The 16,707-nt window shown below is 42.2% G+C and overlaps 1 protein-coding gene across 2 annotated transcripts in view; it reads right to left on the bottom strand.

The window, feature by feature from the left end:
• Positions 1-16,707, bottom strand: part of TSPAN7 (tetraspanin 7) — a 150,761-nt gene that overhangs the window by 92,752 nt on the left and 41,302 nt on the right. The window lies entirely within an intron of this gene.

Below are 16,707 nucleotides of genomic sequence, written 5' to 3'. Positions count from 1 at the left end.
CCTGTCCCCACCGCACCCGACAGCAAAGAAACAGTGTGTGACCTGTCTGGTCAAATGTACGCGTGAACCTCACAAGATGGGGTTGATTTCCCTAAATCAGGGGAGAGGATCGCGGAGCAGAAAGGAGGAAAAAGAAGGGCAGGCAAATAATTAGCCTTCATATGATGTTCCTCAAAGCGTGGTATGAAGCCTTCCCGCTGGACCAAAGCTTTGGAGATCTGCTCCAAATGCAGATTTCTGAGCATAACATCGGACCTACAGGACCAGTCCCTCGGGGGTGTACAAAATACATGTTTCAAAGGAAAGCTCTGCATTGTCTACATACGGCGCATCCCTCCAGGTCATCAGATTCCAAGCTTTCACTGCCCTTGAGCTCTTCTGCAACTGTTTAAATTATAGGTGACTGGTAGACATTACAGTGGCCATTGTCCAGTTGTGATTGACTTCCCTCCCCCTCTGCAGGCAAAAAATTAGTTGTGCCGCCATATGCAATTCAACCCCTTCACTCAATATAAATGGATGTTTTTGACTTTTTCCCTTTGAACTGCTAATAGCATCTGCTAGGTTCCCTAATCCGAGTAAAATAGAATCGTTAACCCGTGCTCATTTTTATATCTGCATGAAAGAAATAATTTTACTTTTTCTGAACATCAGCCTTTAACAGGGGTAGCACCCAGGCATCTCTATGTAAGAAGGTATGCCCTAGGTGATTCTTCAGCACTACAAAGCGGGAAAAGCAGTGCTGTGTGGCAGGGTTGACAAAAGACAGCTCTCCCGCCAAACGTGGCCAGCCAGCGTCTTTCTGCAAATAAAGTCTTCTTGGAAGACATCCGCACCCATCCATCTATTTATTGTCTATGGCTGCTTTCAAGCTACAATAGGGAAGTTGTGACAGAGACCCTATCGTCTGCAAAGTCTAAAATCTTTACTGTCTGGCCCTTTATAGAAATGCTGTGCCAACTCCCGCTCTAGGGGAATAGCTTTCAAAGATCGTATTTGCCAAGCGAATCTTTCAGAGTCCTTTTGATGCAATTAGAGCCAGGTCAGCTACGGAGATCAGCCATGCTACACAAACCTCAGTAGAAATACTGACGCAGGGTCTGGCACCAGTGCTCTAAGGTGAAAGGAGGTGCATAGGGGCTCAGGGAAATTGAGTTAGGGGGGCTCTGAAGAAAAACACATTTTGTGGAGGAAGAGTGGGCCTCCACAAAAACTTCCCATCTCGGTAAGTTATGGAAATTCCTTCACATACTCATTCAGCAGGCACTTATGGAGCACCTACTACTGGGAACAGCATGCACTATGTGCTGTGCAGGCGAAAAGCAGGAACTCTGCCCTACAGATGACCACAACCCAACACAGCATCATCAGCCACTACTGTGGAGCAGTTAAGACATATAGGGGTTAAGATGAAATCTCTGGAGTCAGACTGACTGGGTTTAAAGTCTGGTTCTACCACTTACTAGCTGTATAACCCAGAGCACACTAAACTCTCTGTGCCTTGGTTTTCTCATCTGTAAAATGGGGATATTAATATAGTACCTACTGTAAAGTCTCACGAGGCTTCAATGAGTTACACATAAAACCCTTAGAACAGAGGCTAATAGGCAGTAAACGCTGTCAATTAGTGCTGTTTATAATTAGAGCCCCCAATTACACACCAGCTGCTATAAGTGGACCCCCCACGTGCATTCTCTCTAAACCGTACAATAACCATGAAAGTTGCGAAGTACTTTACTGCTGCAGGAACAAGCCCAGAGAGGTCAGATGACATTTCCCAGAATGCAAGGTGTGGGCAGAACTGAAACCTACATCCAATTCCAAAGTCCAGGCTTTTTACAGTATAAGTCCCCTCATGCAAGGTCTAAAGGGACAGTGACCTCAGGACTGCAGGTCTGTGTTGACAAGGTCTTCTAAATTTCTCTTCTGATTCAAAATTTGGCTTTGGTACAGCAGATTTTTCTGATACGAGACACCTAGATATTTTCCTTTGGGTAATAAGAACAGAGGAGATGATATCCTCATGATGAAAAATGTTAAAAAATAAGTTAAAATATAAAGGTAAAACACTTTATTACTCCCAAAGAAAATACTCAAGGCCTATGTTATCTATCATTTCTCTCCTAGGTAAAGATCTACTTAAATTTGAAAGCCAATACTGTGAGGCAGTTTACAGAGGGTCCTAAATATTCTTTTCTTTAGAACTTGCGGGAACATAAAAAGGCCCCAAATGTGCATTTTAAAGCAGCTGAAATTGGTCCAGCACTCTTTTAATCCCTTTAAATGAAAAGGGTTCTCTTCACAGAGACTAAAAATAATTTGGCTTGAAATGCTGTATTCAAATGGAACCCCGGCTAATTTCAAGGATTCATAGGCAGAGGCAGGTTAATAGTACTTTGTATTTTTTCGAAAACCTATTTCCAACTATTTTAAGTGTTTTATATTACATTCTTCTAGGCAAAGGACTAGCTATAGTTATGGGAAAGAATACAAACAGAATCTTATTCTTAACAAGCAAGCAGCCATGTTTAGAAAGCTCACGGAAGCTGAAACCTGTTATAAGAACAATAATGTTCTCAGCATTTGGAAAAAAAGGTCTCGGTGTTTACCAATATTTCTAATACTCTAATATTCAAACCTATCTGGTCTCTCCTTAAAGCTAAGGCAACATTTTAGCTCTGAAATACACTTTTTGGGGACACATAATTTGGTCTGAAAATTTTGGTTGCAAAAAGGTTTGCAAAAAACCATAATAAATCTGTAAAGACTCTAAAGCTCCCATTTCTGGCTGCATTTCTTTTGCAAATCAATGCCTTCAAACTGTTGCAGAGCAGAAGCAAAACTGTCAATAGGGAAATGAGATGCTGGTGCTCAGGACAGTGAATGGGCAATGAGTTACCCAGCCTTGTGGCCAGACAGCAGATAAGCCCTTCATCACAGCACAGTCTCACCAGTAGGACACACATTCTACTGGGTGGGCCAGAAAACCATGCGTGCTTTGTTCTACAGACAGACGCCACAACAGGGCCGACGAATGACCTTCAGTCACACACCAAGCTAGCCGGGAGGCGCGGGGCGCTGCAGCTGTGGAAGGCAGGTGCTTCTCACGCTTTGTGGGTACCCCATTCACTTTTCAAAAGCCCAGGCAAGCTTACTCAACCCCACACATGTCAGAATCTTTTGCTCCTTCAAAGTCCAATTAACTCGGAGATCCTCATAGAATTCACAGGCATCCGTTCAAATCAGCTCCTGGGATAAGGAAAGCACTGGGCTTGTTAAAAACTTTCACAGGGTTTCAAAACGCAGATCTTGGACTGGATTCAGATCCCAACACTGCCACTTTTTAGCAGTGATCTTGGGTGCACGGCTGAAGCTGAGTATCAATTTTGTCTTTTGTAAACTAAGGATGACATCCATTCCTACTTGCATGTCTACACATGCCAAGGGCTGGACAGCACCTGGCACAAAGGTGTTGGATGAATGGTCAGAAACCTTGTTAATGGACTTGGCGTTTGGCTTCAAATAGTAAGATGTGTACTAGATCCAATGATGTAAAAAAAAGACAAGAAGTTCCAGCCTCCAGGTTAAGTTGGTAAACACACGCATCTGATTTCACTCTCTTGTAACCCCATTAAGACCACATAAAGGAACTGGTTTCTTAAAATACAAGCCTAGGAGAAAAGAGGGGTAAACAGCAACAAAGTTTTGGAATCTGAAAAGCAGAGATGAGGGGTAACCAATTCAGGAGGCGAGGGGAGAAAATGAGCTCAAGCCATCAGGGAGAAAAGCTGAAAGTGGGCGCCAGGCTCCTTTGGAACTGGGGATACAAAGGATAGCAAAAGTGCAAAAGGCTGGAAAAAAAGCTGTTTTAGAAGCTGTTATTTCTAGCTTCTTGTTCCATTCCACTGAGTGACTGCCCCTTCCCCACCCAGGCAAACATCCAGAGATGTTTATTTCCTGAAAAGGATAAAATACAGGGCATCTGGCCTGGGAGGCATCACTGGGCCATGGGTACTCTGGTGAAAACAGGGGTGTTAAGTGATCAGACAGATGGCACACTGAACCCTGAATATAGAGACAGCCCCCACCCCAGGCCTCTTCCCCCAGGAGCTGCCAGGCTGAACTCCAGATCGACCCCTCCCAGTGGGAGACTGGAAGGCTTCTCTAGGACATCTATGTAACCCAAAGGGAAAGACCTAAAGATACCAACATTGGGGTTTTCCATCAATTACCCCTGGATCACCCTATGGGGAAACAAATTTGACAAGGTCCACCCACCTGATCAGAACTCCACAACAGCTTTCTAGTCCCAAGCAACCAAGGATTACCAGACACCTGTGAAAAGCCCCTACAAAGATGACAGAGATCAAAACAAGCAAACAGAACAGAGCAAGCTGGAGGGAACAGAGACGACTGAGCTTGCAGCAAACGTATATCCTTGGAGAGATAAGATCGTGTATCCATAAAATAAAAAGATGATAAACAACAAAACGCAGATAATTAAGAAGTCAAAACCTTCTCAGAATTTAAAAATATTATGAGCAATTTAAAAATAGAAGTGTTAGACGATATCTTCCAAAAATTCGAATACAAAAAAAAAAAATAGGAGAAAACGAAAAATCAAATAACAGCTACAGAGAGTCCAGCCCCTGGATGCTTACCTGCAGGATGACAAGAGAAAAATGGAGAACAAAAAGAACATTCAACACAGCATTGTAAATCAACTATACTGCAATTAAAAAAAACGAAGAATATTCAAGAAAAATTTCCAAAACTGAAGGAATTGAGGTGTCAGAATGAAATGTCACATAGTATGTCACAGACCATCTAGCACAGTGGATGAAAAGAAACCCATGCCTTGGCCCATTAGTGTGACATTTCAGATCCTTGGGGACAAAAGGACATTATAAGCTTCCAGAGGAAAACAATCAGGTCACGAGTAGCCTATCAGGAATCAGAATGGCTCCCCACTTCGTAAGAGCAACGGTAGAAAAAGAAGACAAAGGAACAATGTGTTAATTTCCCTTCAGAACTTGGGTTTCTAACTCGGAATGCTATTCCCAAACTGCCAATCAAGTGCGATGGTAGAACAGACATTTTTAGGCAAGCCAGGCTTCCAAAAAATTTACTTCCCACGTACCTTTCCTCACAAAGTTACTGGAGGATGTGCATCACCAAAATAAGAGGAAGACAAGAGGGAAGGAAAAGCAACTCTAACCCAGGAGAGGTCAAGGGAACCCGGGATGAGAGTGAAGCATGAGCCCAGGAGGATGGCTGGGCACCGAAAGAAGAGGGAGCAAGGTGACTCCGGAGAGGGGCACACTGAGGGCTGTCATCACTATACACTTGCTGCCATTAAACCTGAGGACAGAGTGACCGCGTCAGCAGGGCCCAGATCCTTCCTGTGTTGCTTTTCCTGACCATGGGCTGACGGCTCTGTAGAGACCTCTCCCTTCCACCCTCCCCCAGCTGCATGGTACTCCTTCCCTCTAGAGAAAACCACCGCCCTGCCTTGTGTTGCTTGTTTTCCTACTTTTTAGTATCCTCATGTATGTATGTGTCCCTAGACACTGTATTGTTTGGCTTTGAAAACCAAGTAGCAAGCACAAACCTAGCTGTGTAACGAAAGGGAGACAGCACTTCTAGTCAATGAAGGTCCCAAGGGAAGGTAAGTTGAGCCACGCCTCCAGGAGAAGTCTGGCTTTAGGTTCCATGAAGTTTTTCTGGGGAAGTTGAAGGAAGGGCAAGGCCACGAGTGAATCCAAGGAGAAATGGGGGTCCTCCCCCTCGGGACCTCTGACGGTGGTGTGGTGTACAGCCACGTACTAGGTGCCCAGCAGAATAGGGCAAAGCAGAATGCTGCCGGGGAGTGAAATGAGTCCTCTGCTGATGTAGACGGCAGAGCAGGGCTGCCGTCAGCCCGCTTTGTGCTTGCTGCTTGGCTTTCAAAACCAAACAAAAAGTAGGAAAACGAGCAACACAGGCAGGGCGGTGGTTATCTCTAGAGGGAAGGAGTACCAGGCAGCTGGGGGAGGGCGGAGGGGAGAGGTCTCTACGGAGCTGCTATTGTCCCATTTCTTAAACTGGGGGCCGGGCACGTGGGCGGTTATTATTCTCTGTACTCTATTCCAGCTACTAAACCTTCTTCTGTGTTTAGCATACATCTTGCCATTTAAAAAATGATTTGGGTCACAGATTATATTACAAATCCCACTGAATCTGTACCATTTGTCTCTGCTGTCCCCCTAAACAGTGGTAGACAGAGTCTATTCCAGTCATCACCATCCCTTTCATGTGCCCCGAGACAGCAGTCACAGAAATGCAATTCTAGAAGACACTCTGCCAACAGGAACAAACAGAAACAGGACCCTCTGGAATTAGCTTTCATGTACAGCCATAATGAGAAATGCCCTAGTGCTCCTATACCAGTGGGATCCCCGCGCGCCCGACGGGCTTCTGAGACAAACTCAAGTGTCTAACAGAAGCGACTGTGCTCCCCGTTTCCCCGACATGTTTCAGTCTTGTCTGAACAAGCTGCCAATTCCAAAATAAATGCCCCCACCAACAGGTTCACTTTCCCAGCATGATTCAGATGAAACCGCCGGGAGGTTTACCATTAGCTACCGACCCAGGTTTGGTAGATTTCCTTAAATTCTACAGATGCCCTGCTCACCCCGCCATGACTAGAAGTCATTATTCTAGAAAAGCATTTGGCTATTCAATTTCACAATACTACTCCAACAGAAAAACTCTTTCCAAATTCTCACCTTCCCTTCTCTGTCCAGTCAAAGAAAGAAACAGAGTACACCAGCTTTCACAGAGGACAAAAGAGGCCACAGCCCAAGCCTCTCACTGTTCAGCCATCTGTCTGAGACATGGCCTTCCTTCCCAACTGCCACTGATTTTGTTCCTTCTTGTGAGATTCACCTGGAGGTACAGATGGAGAAGATCAAAACCAGCCGGGCTCTGATTCAAGTAAGGGCATCGATTCCACTCGCCCAGGTAATAAAGTGAAACAGCTGGCTAAATTATACGACCACAAACGGATTCACACCTCCGACTTGTCTCAAAGATTGTCAGAACCAGAATCTTCAGAAGGAATCATCCTTTCCCACACTCAAACTGCCTCCGCTCGAAACAAGACTGCTCCTTTGTGAATAAGCTCACCTCCAGAGTGAATCGAGATGTGGCCAGCAGTGTTCCTTTTCATCAGATGTTTCAGATAAAGTCATGGCCATCAGTAACGTATCTTCTCCTAGACCCAGCTTCCCAACCTTGGCTGCACATTGGAATCACCTGGAGCTTTAAAACTACTGGGCCTGGGTCCCACTGATCTACCGGGTCAGGGGTGTGGCCTGGGCTCCTTGAGTTTGAAAAGCTCCACAGGTGATTGTAATGTGCAGTCAAGGGTGAGAACTACGGGTCTGTTAGAGAATATAATGGTGACCAATTTCTTCCTGTCAAAAATGGAAGCTAACATTTCCTAAAACCCATCACTGCTGTAACAAAGTGTGGATGCTTTCACCTCCCAGGCAGCACAGCTAAGGGACCAGGCGTCAGGCTACCTGGGTTTGACTACTGGCTGTGTCACTTACCGGCTGAGCATTCTTGGGCAATTTATATAACTGCCCTGTGCCTCAGTTTCCTCATTTGTGAAATGGGCTGATATTAGTACCCAGACCTCACTTGATGGTGGGTATTAAATTAGTTGATGTTTACAGAATGCTTACAATGCTAGTTATGACACAGAACATGCCTTAGAAATGTTGGTTAAATAAAACATCCAGCCAGTTTCTGTCAAGGCCCCAAGAGAGTGAAGTCAGTCAGAAAGAGAAAAACAAATATTGTATATTAATGCACATATGTGGAACCTAGAAAAATGGTACAGATGAACCGGTTTGCAGGACAGAAACAGAGACAAAGATGTAGAGAACAAACGTACGGACACCAAGGGGGGAAAGTGGTGGGGTAGGGGTGGTGGTGGGATGAACTGGGAGATTGGGATTGACATATATACACTAATACGTATAAAATGGATAACTAATAAGAACCTGCTGTATAAAAAAATAAATAAAATAAAATTTTAAAATAAAAAAAAAAAAAGGCCCCAAGAGAAACTAGAAAAGAAACTGTCTGTTAACTGAAATAATTTGGAGTCAGATAAAACTTTCCTCGGGATGCCAAGTGCACATCTAGGGGACAAAAATTCCTCAAGTTTTCTGTACTACCTCTTACTTTTTTATAATGGAACCTTATGCAGCTCCGGCAAAAGGGGCATTTTTGAGGTCCGAGAGGGAACTTTAACATCACATGGCAACATTCTTTCTTGCTGTGTCCACCCTTCTCTTCATCATTTCAGACATCCATGTCTTTGTTAATAAACTGGTGTGAAATCTGAGCACTGTATTTGCAGGAATTGGCAAGAACGGCTTTAGAATTCCAAGTTTTTCTTTTCAAAAGAAATACGTCCCTGCCTCACTCAGAAGATAACGGAGTATTGTTTTCAAAGGGTCCTCTGCACTGTTGTAGGAAACAGAGGTCCCTGAATTCCGCTAACTTTAATTTTTTTTAAAGCTGTATGCCAAGCACCATGCACAGAAATCCATTACTTCTAAAAGATATTTAAAACAGGAGATCAAGACTGAATACAGCCTTGAAATGTATGTGTGAACAGATACTGGGCTGCACAAGCTTTTCAACTACACAAATAAATACGAAATATATTTGAGGAAAGATATTTTCATACATGCAGCTCCTAAATACAGAGGAAGCCCGATGGTAAACATTTGAGTCTCGCCCACTGTCTTCCACTAATAATAAAACTGGTTCATCGAGGCAGTGCAAAAATGCTGCAGAAAGGTTGTGTGAAGAGAAAGCTCCAAATAATATTCACCAGCAACACTTCAAACACATTCACTAATGCTTTCATTCAAGAACCAATACTTAAATTCTCTAATGCCATGAAGTGGCTTCTTAAAAATAATAAAAACTCATTTTGAAACAGGCAGATTATTAACCAGACACTGCTGAGAGTGTGTGTAAACAGGGCCAACATTTCTACAGGGCAATTTGGCACTGGGAATCAAAAGCATTGACAGACTGTATATCCTCTGACCCAGGATTCAGCTTCTAAGGATTTATCCTCGGGAATTAACTGGACACACATGTAAAAATGCACTTGCAAGGAAGGTTATCACATTGCTCAATAGAAAAAAAGCGTGTAAAAGTATCATAGAGCACTGGTTACCTACAGAATGGTTTACTCATACAATGGAGTCTTGGGGCACAGAAATGTATTGAGCTAAACGGAAAAAATATCTGCAATAAAGTTAGCAAAAGGAGGTGGTTAAATTATTTGAGTAGCAGGACTCCATTTTTGTAGAAAATAAACAAATCATAGGAAAAAAACATGGATGTACCTAGAGATTATCATACTAAGCAAAGTCAGAAAGAGAAAGACAAATACCATATGACATCACTTATATGTGGAATCTAAAATATGACACAAATGAACTTACCTATGAAACAGAAACAGACTCACACACATAGAGAACAGACTTGTGGTTGCCAAGGGGTAAGGTGGGTCGGGGAGGGAAGGATTGGGAATTTGGGGTTAGCAGATGCAAACTAGCATATACAGGATGGATAAACAACAAGGTCCTACTGTACAGCACAGGGAACTATATTCAATATCCTGGGATAAACCATAATGGAAAAGAATATGAAAAAGAATATATGTATGTATAACAACTGAGTCCCTTTGCTGTACAGCAGAAATTAATACAACATTGTAAATCAACTATACTTCAGTAAAATTAAAAAAAAAAATTCTCTGCAAGTTCAAAAAAAAAGTATGAAAGGCTGCACACCAAAATGTTGAAGGAAGTTATCTCTGATTAATGGGATTGTGGGAATTTTTCTTTGGGGGAGTAATTTCGAATTATTTCATTATGTATGGCTTTACAATTAAATAAATGAATAGATTATGAAGAAATAAAAATAAAATGTAATAAAGACATACTAAATAAAATACATATAATAGAGAAGAGAGCAGACCACTTTTTAACTTTTCCTCCATTTCACAAGAGCTCTATATGACAAGCCTGAGGAAAAATACCTAGGAAAGGAAAATGTCACATGGCTCTTATCCACTACAAAATGGCCAGAAAAGAAAGGCAGCTGGACTGAACATTTCAAACCAAATACTATCTTCTAACATTATATACTTGAAACAAGTCCCTTTTCAGATATATGATTTGCAAAAATTTCTCCCATTCTGTGGGCTATGACAACCTGCTTTTTTACTTATCACACTGTGTCTGATTGCATCGTTAGATACATATATCATTGTATTCTCTACTACTCCCCAGCTCAAGTAGTGCAGCTGGCTTTCCCACTGCTTGGTCTCAACTCAGGACCTTACCATGCTCTTACCTCAGCCTGAAATGCTTCTAGAACACATGGCCTGGGCCCTCACGCTGGATTCTAATGTTGGGGTGCTCAGCAGTCAAGTTTTTCTGGAATGTTAGGTTCTCAAGACCCTAACTGTGATAAATGCTAACAATTCAGTTACCCTCGCTTTGTTCTCTCTAAATGGCATCTCAAGAACTCTCCTGGGGGGGATAGGGAGGGTGGGAGGGAGGGAGACGCAAGAGGGAAGAGATATGGGAACATATGTATATGTATAACTGATTCACTTTGTTATAAAGCAGAAACTAACACACCATTGTAAAGCAATTATACTCCAATAAAGATGTAAAAAAAAGAAACATATGTTTAAAGGATCTAAAAACTTAGTGTCCTCAACTTACTTTGACATATTTCTTTTTTTTTTCATTTTTATTGGAGTCTAGTTGATTTACAGTGTTGTGTTAGTTTCAGGTGTACAGCAAAGTGATTCAGTTACACATATACACGTATCCACTCTTTTTTAGATTCTTTTCCCATATAGGCCATTACAGAGTACCGAGTAGAGTTCCCTGTGCTATTCGGTAGGTTCTTATTAGTTATCTATTTTATACACCTAGTAGTGTGTACATGTCAGTCCCAATCTCCCAATTTGTCCCCCCCTCACTTTGACTTATTTCTTACAACTCTCTGTCCTCTTCATCTTCTTCCCCTTTGCTTTATTTCTCCAATTCTCCCATATTTTCCTACAGGCTGGGATCCTTCCTCACCAGGGACCAGGAGGCTAAGTCAGGGAAGATTCAGGTAATGCCAGAATTTGGGGATGCCTGGGAAGCATAAAGATAGAGCTTTGAAGCCATTCAAGACTCACATGGTAATCTTAATTCCAAGTCAGATTTTCCTTCTCCTCTTTCTCTTTTTCTCTCAAGACTAAAATTAGACCGGAAACCAGTCTGTCTGTAGACACTAAGCATGGTCATGGTTTGGTTTCTGCAGGGTCAGCAAGTGAACCCTAAAGATTGTTGAGCAGTTCAATGATCAGTGTTCATGCCTCATGTGTCGGAACATGAACTTACAGAATTGTAGAGCTGAACGTGGCCTTCTCAGTTTTACGGGTAAGGTGGTGCAGTGGTTGAGAGTCCGCCTGCCGATGCAGGGGACACGGGTTCGTGCCCCGGTCCGGGAAGATCCCACATGCCGCGGAGCGGCTGCGCCCGTGAGCCATGGCCGCTGAGCCTGCGCGTCCGGAGCCTGTGCTCCACAGCGGGAGAGGCCACAACAGTGGGAGGCCCGCATACCGCAAAAAAAAATAAAAAGAAAGTGTGATAGCTCAGCAGCATTGCTTGGGTACTAATTTTTGGGCCCCACTATGGACCTTCTGAACCAGAAGCTTTGGGGTGGGAGCCGGGTATCTGCACGCTTACAAGCTCTCCATGTGCTTAAGGCTAACCTAGGGGAAAACTATTATTACAGAGTAAGAAACCGAAGCACAGTGAGGGTATAATTGTTTCTCTTCGCAAAACTAGAGGTGGAAAGGCAGTTGTTCTAAGTGAGACATCCAAGTAAAGCTACATTCTTTTCCCGTTTCAAGATCTACAAATATTGTACCCACAGGTCTCTGGGTTATCTTTCACTCCTAGCAATCTTTTCCTTTTTCCATCACTATACTTGGAGAAACTGCAGCAACCAAGACAGAGCAGCCCAATGCAGTCTCTGGAGCATGAAGAAGCATTTAATTCAAACCCTTTTAACAAATCACTGCATTAATGAAATTCATCATACGCAGGAGTTCGGGGATGCCGACTGCATGCAAATCACATTTAACAAGCTAGAGAGCCGACTTCCACATTAGCTCCCAGAACATCGGAGCAGCAAACAGTAGAATAGGAATTTGACTATGCATAAATCTATGAGAAAAACTACATCTCCTTATCTTATTTTCTCAGGCTGTCCTACTCTGCATCCACACCAAGACTCAGAGAGGGGTTCTGAACGGTAGGCAGTTCTATCTCACGAAAAAAGCTAGGTTCCCAAAAGATTGTTTCTAAGTCATTTGAAACCTGGACACATTTCCTCATACAAACAATGTTATAAATGGTCTCAGATGTCTAAGTACAATAGATTTACAATAAAACTGATACTATAAAAAACCTAATCATTTAAAAATGCTTCCACAAAGCAAAAAAAAAAAAGTTTCAAGCTCCAATTTAGGTGCATCTTCACAAAGGGAGCTTCTCTAGTGCCAGTGGCTCCCCTGAGTGTGGAGTCACAGCAGTAGCTTCTGGTGTGGCAGAAAGGTTGGGGGCAGATATCTTTTGTTGCATTCATCACTTCCAGGTTGCAGACTGCCAATATTATGACCTTCTGATTCAGAATCCCAGGGCCCAAAGACCTCACTTTAACACATCAGCTACTACACTTGAAAACTTTGAATTAATAACTTAAAGAAGGTTGTAGCTCTGGCTCTTGTAGGTACCAGGAGCAAAGTCAAATGATGCTTTATCTTGCCCATTTTCCTGCTACCCCTTCTGCTCCTCAGTTGGGCTAGGTGCTGCTTCTTTGTAATTACATTCTCCATTTATTACTGATTTTTCTAAAACATTCCTATATTTCCTTTTTAAAAAGTTTAAACACATAATAAGATACTGATATTTTTAAGTAACATTATCAAAACCCCATACCCCTTAGCTGTTGCTCCCAAGTCCCCAAGCTCCACCTCAACTCTAAGCAAATAAGAATCTACTTTCTGTCTTTATAGATTTGCCTATTCTGGACATTTTATAGAATAATACAATGCATGGTCTTTGATTACTGGCATTTCTTTCACTTAGCATAATGTTTTCAAGGTTTGTCCATGTTGTAGCTTGAATCGGTACTGGATTCCTTTTAACTGCCAAATAATATTCCCGTGTGTGTGTGTAATATTTTATTTATCCGTTCATCAGTTGATGGACATTTAGGTTGTTTCTACTATTTGGCTATTATGAATAATGCTGCTATGAACTCCTGTGTACAAGTTTTTGTGTGGAAGTACGTTTTCCTTTCTCCTGGGTATATGTACACGAGTGGAATTTCCGGATCACACGGTAACTCTATGTTTAGTGTTTAAGGAACTGCCAGACTGTTTTCCAAAGTGACTGCACCATTTTACGTTCCCACCAGCAATGTATGAGGGTTCCAATTTTTCCACATACTTGCCAACACTTCGTATTTCTGTTTTTTTAATTATAGACATTCTAGTGGGTGTGATGTGGTATCTCAGTGTAATTTTGATTTGCATTTTCCTAATGATTAGTGATCTCAAGCCCTTTTCATGTACTTATTGGCCTTCTGGATATCTGCTTTGGAGCCTTGCCCATTTTAAAACTGTATTATTTGCCTTTTTTGTTATTAACTTGTAAGAGTTATTCATATATACTTGGTACAAGTCCCTTTTCAGATATATGATTTGCAACTATTTCTGTGGGCTATGACAACCTGCTTTTTTACTTAGCACACTGTGTCTGATTGCATCATTAGATACATATATCATTGTATTCTCTACTACTCCCCAGCTCAAGTAGTGCAGCCGGCTTTCCGATTGCTTGGTCTCAACTCAGGACCTTACCATGCTCTTACCTCAGCCTGAAATGCTTCTAGAACACATGTCCTGGGCCCTCACTTCATTCAGTCCTCTGCTCCAATGGGACCACCTCAGAGAGGCCTTCCCCAAATTGCCACTCCCCCACCTACCTCTCTATTTCCTTACCCCTCCTTTATATAAGTGCTATGAAAATATATCAGGAATTGGTATTTGTTTGTCAGAACCTTGTATTTGTTTGCCTTTCTTTGATTACTGGTTAACACGAATGTTTTCTCAAACGTTTATTGCCAGCCATGTGTATATTTATATTTCTTCTTTTGTAAACATCCTTTTCATGACTTTTGCTGAGTTTTCTATGGACAGATTTGTCTTTCTTGTTCATTTTTAGGAATATTACCCCTTTGTCTACTGTCTATAATTTTCCCAGCTGTATTTTCCTTATTTATTCACAGCGTTTGCCATATAAGAGTTCTTCATTTTTATGTAGACAGTCTACTAGTCTTTACATTTATTCATTATTTTGATGCCTTATTTCTCAAGAATAAGCAAAAGTGATTAGGTTTTATATTTCAGCTACTTTTCATATAAATCCCTTTGCCAGACCCTCCTATCATTTCTCATTCAGAAAGCATGTTCATCACACCAACCACTCAAGAAACTTGGTTTTCCTCTCTCCTCAGCTCTCATCCTTCATCCCAGCAGCCAGACGATCTGCTTTCATTTCACTGAAAGCATTCGGCTCAAAATGCTTTCAAAACTCTACTGTGGGAGACGATTACATTCATACCCCCAACAAGTCACACCTCCCTTGTGTAGGGTCCCCTCCTCCCACAACGCCTCTGGGCTTGGCGATGTGATGTGCTGTGGTTAGTGCGACTCTGGCAAACGTTATGTAGATCGAGGTGTGAAGAGTGCAGGTGCGTTATTGCTGGGAACTCTACGGCTAAGATATGAAAAAGCTTGGGCTGGCCTCCTGGAGGATGGGAGAGAATATGGAGATAATGCCTATTGTTATTAGAAAAAACACAGCAGCTTTCCTGCTAATTAGAAAAAAAGAACATCCCTTTTAGTTAGAAATTAGCCAAATTCAATCAGGCAATAAATCTATGACACTTGCTGGCTGCACAGACAAGAGAAATGAGGCTTGGAAAATACAAAAATATCGCTAAATTATACTTTCTTGAGCTTCCTATTTATAGGTTGGCAAAAAGTTAAGATTCCACTCTTAGCCGGGCTGGACAGACATGACAGAAAGAGCATAATATCTCTGGAAGTGACAAACAGTTGGCAGACCTTAAGAGCTTCCCTTACAGGAGGGAAGAAACAGAACAAAGGGCCAAAGAAGAGAAGGGCAGCCAGTAAGCCTTAAGTGAGGTGCTTTTCACAAGTGGGCCTTCCATTTCTGTGCTTTACAAAAAGAGAAGGTAGGGGGTTGGGGAGAAAAACAAGATCAAGGGAAACTTAAGACCCTTTGTCCGCTTAGGCTTCCCAGCTGGGTACACAGCTCACCCAAATATCTATCCTCTCCTGCTGTTACTAAGAATTCACGGAACAGCTCTTCCAGGAGGAAAATGGTCACATGTCACCAAGGAGACAGGAAGACACTCATGATATAGTTTTTAAAATGATTTTGGAATCCAAGCAACGCTCAGTTCCTCTCTCTGGACCCTGCCAAGAGGGTAATGAAAGCTCTTGCCTAAAGAGAGAGAATTCAGAGAGAAATTTGCCTGTTCGCATCTGATACTGGGAATCAGCTGAAATCTAAAGTGCCTTAAAACGAGCTCGTTGTGAAGGCAGACATTCTGGCATGAAAACTAGAGAAGGCTGCCACCAAAATAAATGCACATTGTCTTGCACCAACTGCTACTAGAAAGAGATTTCAAGGATTCTAGCAGAAAAGGGAATGTAGGATTGATGAGAAATGGAGCATGAGAGCAAGTGCTGGTGGCAGAAATGTAAAACCAAATCATTTTCAAATGAAGGGCATTTCTCAGAAAATTGGAAGACAAAGCTCTTTTTCTGTGGTATGCAACGTGGAAAAGATACGATGCATGTTTTTCTTACAAGCCTCACGCAGTTGCTTTTCTTTGAAAAGTGCCCCTTGCTTGCTTCCTGCTTCCAAGAAAATGTAGGACAAGCTAATAACGAGCACCACAAAATGAGGGACACCATTAAAGCTGATTGCAATTCATCTCCACATCTCCAGTACTTGATTGACTCAAACGAGACAAGCTATCTGTGCCTTGTTCCCATTACTTACTAATTTTCATAATGCTTATTGTCTTTGAATTCACCATTAATATTCCATTTTATATTTGGTCACTTTATTCACCTCCTTCCCCATATGGAATACTTAAACTTCTTATATATGTGCTTGATTCACCTCCAAGAGAGGGTAAAAAGGTGGAGGCTCCCCTAACATTTCCAAACAGGGATTTTTTTTTTCAGCGTAGAGCTCAGGTAAAGAGAATTGGATAAGTCATTAATCAAAATCCTCGGTTCCTGACCACTCATCATGGCCTTCTTGTTTATTTGTATTTATTATATTAACATGCACGTGCGCGCACGCACACACACACACACACACGCACACAAATCCACTACTTAACACGGAAACTAGAACATAGACAATAACATATCTTTCTACGTGGCCATCCCTGCCCCCTCCCCACGCCTCCCTCCCCGCAAGGTAACCACTATCCGCAATCTCATGTTGA

This window comes from Lipotes vexillifer, unplaced genomic scaffold (assembly GCF_000442215.2).
Source record: "Lipotes vexillifer unplaced genomic scaffold, Lipotes_vexillifer_v1.1 scaffold847, whole genome shotgun sequence".
Taxonomy (NCBI): domain Eukaryota; kingdom Metazoa; phylum Chordata; class Mammalia; order Artiodactyla; family Lipotidae; genus Lipotes; species Lipotes vexillifer.
This window is presented reverse-complemented; position numbering and strand designations above follow the sequence as displayed.